Genomic DNA, 3,112 nt, shown 5'->3' with positions numbered 1-3,112 from the left:
ACAGAGAGCAAACTGGTCAAGCAATGGTTGTGACTCATCCACATGGCTGACACTGACAAAGGATCTACAAACTGTGATACAGGGTTCAGGGTAAATCCTGAGAGGATTTGAGTGACTTTGTCAGATTCAAAAGTTACATTTCTTGTTATATAGGTCTTGCTTTATCTTGGTCCTAACCATGCAGCAGAAAAGTATAACAATGAGATATAAAATGTAAAGCCATATTAATAAGCTTAGCTGTAAAAGGCTCAAGTCAACAACTTCTGACATTGCCAGTCCTAACGATAACCCACTACCATTACGGACTATTGGACTATATTGGATTATTTTCCTGAATTCATGCACCTACAATATTTAAATGGCAATGGAATACCCATCTCTGACAAAACTAAGCCAAAAAAGTGGATACAAATATAGAACCATTTTGTATGTGTATATGCAAAATAGTTAGTATAGATATACAACTACTTTCTATTAATTGAATGAGAAGAAAGACTTGTACTAATAGTGTTTGGACAGGATATCATGTCTGCCTCTTGTGCTATGAATAACCACTATGAAGACAACAATATGCAATGTATCAATTATTGAAGCTGTCCTACTAATTGGTTTTTAAATTGTCTTGTTGCTATTTGTTTCTCAATAAAATTAATAAAAAACTATAAAAATTTATATGATATTACAGATTCATAAAATCTTACAGTTTGCTAATAAAGTATGACATTTAAAATAAAAAAGTATGTCTATACATTGCAGTGGAATACTACGAAGACTTTAAGGAAGGACATTCTGTCTTTTGCAGCAACATGAATGAACCTGTAAACTATTATGCTAAATAAAATAAACCAGCCTCAGGAAAAAAGATACTACCCCATCCCCCTTTTATGTAGAATCTAAATAAAACAAAATAGAACAGAAACAGACTGTAGAATGGTGGCTACCACAAGGAAGGAGGGAGCAATAGGGGCATATGTAAGTGGAAGGGTACAAGCTTAGAGCTGTGAAGCATGTCAAGTCTAGGTTTCTAATGTATAGTTTGAGAACTAGAGTTAATATAAATATATATTTTCCCATAGAATCCTTTTAAATATAAAACAATGATAAAATACATTTCCACCCTGCAATCTGCCAGCTTGCCTTGTATCTACAAGATGCATTCCAGACTATGAGGCTACGTAGCAAAGAGTCTTTAAGAGCATTTGGTTGAGAGAAATATAAAAAGCAGACCTCAGGGAAGACTGGGAAAGCCCAGATATTGAGTTACATCCCTGAGCACTGCAGTAGTCCTTGTTGTTTCAGATCCTTGTATGCTTTCTTACTTACAACATTCCCCCTGGAGTCTTCACACTCTTCCTCAGTGTCAGGCGGCCATCATTCTGAAGTCTTCTGCAGTTTCAGCTTGGCCCACAAAGATATAGCATCTTCAATCTGGTCACATTAACAAAGTGATCAGTGTTTGAAATGCCCCGACACCTCATGCTGTGAGTGTGACGTAATTCAGCAAAGTACCACTGGAAGGCCTTAGGCCCTCGGTTTAGTTTTCAAAAATCTCACAATTGTAGTTAATATTTAGGTCATGTAGCTTATACAGCCAGTAGGAGATGGGTTTGCCATCCCAGCCCAGGGACAGGTTTTTGGGGTTGTAAATAATCTCATTTTCCTCATCTTTACTTTCACTCTCGCTGATGTGCTCCTCCTTCTCCTCCTCTTGCTCTTCTCCTGTTCTGGCTTGCTTGCATTGTACATTTTCATGAGTGAGCTGTCGCTGTTCCCCAAGAATCTTGACATATTCATAGATCTGGGCTTCTAGGAAAGCAATGTCTTTGTTCCTCTCAGTATTTCACTTGGTGCCCTTTGATTTTTTTTTTTTTTTTTTTTTTTTGGCAAGCATGGAAGTGTTGAGTGATTCAAAGGACTTCCCTTTGGTGCTAAATGCCCTCTGGACTTGCTCTTCAAGGGTGCCGCAGCATTTCAGGCCTAGAGCTAAGAGTGCAGACTTCAATCTATGTAGACCCAGAGAGGCCAACTCCTCCCAGAAAGAACATACAGAAAGGTCAAGATGGGCACCAGCATGGGTCAGGGCACTGCTTGTCTCTTTCAGCCCTCCAGGAAAGGTGTCGTTCCCCCATTTATTCTCAAATTCAGTCTGTATCGTCCCAAAAAGCTCATTCTGATCTTGAAGGGGCTTCACTCTGTCTGTGTAATCCTGAAGATGTTCAAGCAGCATTTCAAGCTATCTTTTTTACTCTGCATTCTTCCTTTCTTTAGGAATGTCAAATAACTGGTCAAAGATTGACAGGAATGTGATATAAGCCAGCTTCTCCAACACCTTCAAGTTAATGTGTTTGGGGCAGTAGTCATGGAGATTGAGGTAACAGCCATATCCCTTTTCATCTGTGAACTCTACCAAGTTCTGTACCTCTTCACTTGGATTCTCTTGTGCTTTCAGGAGCTCCTCAAATTCCACTGACATTGGCACACAGATCTCATTGGGATGCCTCGTGTGGAATTCCTTTTTTTGTTTGAGTCTGTTATAGAATTCAGCAAATTCATTTGGTCCTGACATAGCATTGAGCTCCTCCTTTTGTAACTCATCCTTGTCATCATATAAGCCCCTCAGGTTCCCACTGACTTCCCTATACCTATCTCGCATGGACCAAGTAAGGTTGGAATCGATTTGGTCCTGGAACATGAACTTCTTAGTGAGCATCTCTTTAGTCCTTACGTCCATGAACCATTTCTTCTCCTTATGGTACCACCGCTGCTGTTCTAGAATTGTCTCCATAGTTCCTTGGTGGCAGCACTTAATATAAATGTATTATATCTTATTGTATTCTGAAAACTTACTGAGACTATATTATGGGTGTTAGTACCACAAAAAGATGACTGCTATATAAGAGGGAAGAGGCATTAAAATGTTTAATTGGCTTGACTGTGGTCATTATTTCGTTGTTTGTATAAAAGCATCATGATACAAATCTTTAATGTGTACAACTTTAAGTTAACAAAAGTTTGACAAGAAAAAGAAAATAGAGTGTGGTGTCACATGCCTGTCACAGGCCTCCTTGGGAAGTGAAGGCAGGAGAATCAGAAGTTTCAGGCCAGGCTAGGC

General features: G+C 39.0%; 1 pseudogene; it reads right to left on the bottom strand.

Annotated features, from left to right (window-relative positions):
- Positions 1-1,260: 1,260 nt before the first annotated feature.
- Positions 1,261-2,785, bottom strand: LOC101568331 (annotated as a pseudogene).
- Positions 2,786-3,112: the final 327 nt, after the last annotated feature.

The sequence above is a fragment of the Octodon degus genome, unplaced genomic scaffold (genome assembly GCF_000260255.1).
Source record: "Octodon degus isolate 3935 unplaced genomic scaffold, OctDeg1.0 scaffold00008, whole genome shotgun sequence".
NCBI lineage: Eukaryota > Metazoa > Chordata > Mammalia > Rodentia > Octodontidae > Octodon > Octodon degus.
Note: the sequence above shows the minus strand (reverse complement) of the source record. Positions and strands in the feature narration are given on the sequence as shown.